Source organism: Odontomachus brunneus, unplaced genomic scaffold (genome assembly GCF_010583005.1).
Source record: "Odontomachus brunneus isolate Ranch 3 - 2012 unplaced genomic scaffold, Obru_v1 Obru_scaffold_306, whole genome shotgun sequence".
Taxonomy (NCBI): Eukaryota; Metazoa; Arthropoda; class Insecta; order Hymenoptera; family Formicidae; genus Odontomachus; species Odontomachus brunneus.
In genome coordinates, this window is record NW_022639756.1 from 110811 (window position 1) to 111134 (window position 324).

The window sequence follows — 324 nt, forward strand, 5'->3', positions numbered from 1 at the left end:
ATATATATATATATATATATATATATATATATATATTAATATAATAAAATTTAATAATAATTTATTTTATTATTATATAATAACAAGTTTTTTATTAATATTATCAATAATATAATTTTCAATGCTCCTCAAATATTGTTGCAAAAAATTGTACTTTTTGTTCAATATATATTCAACATTGCAACAATATATTGTAATCAATTTTGAAAAATCAATATATATTCTATGTAGAAAAAACATCCACACTTCTATTTTCAATGTTGCAACGTCCCATCAAGGTTTTTTCAACGTTCTGTGCTGTATAGTCTATCGTCGAATTTTATA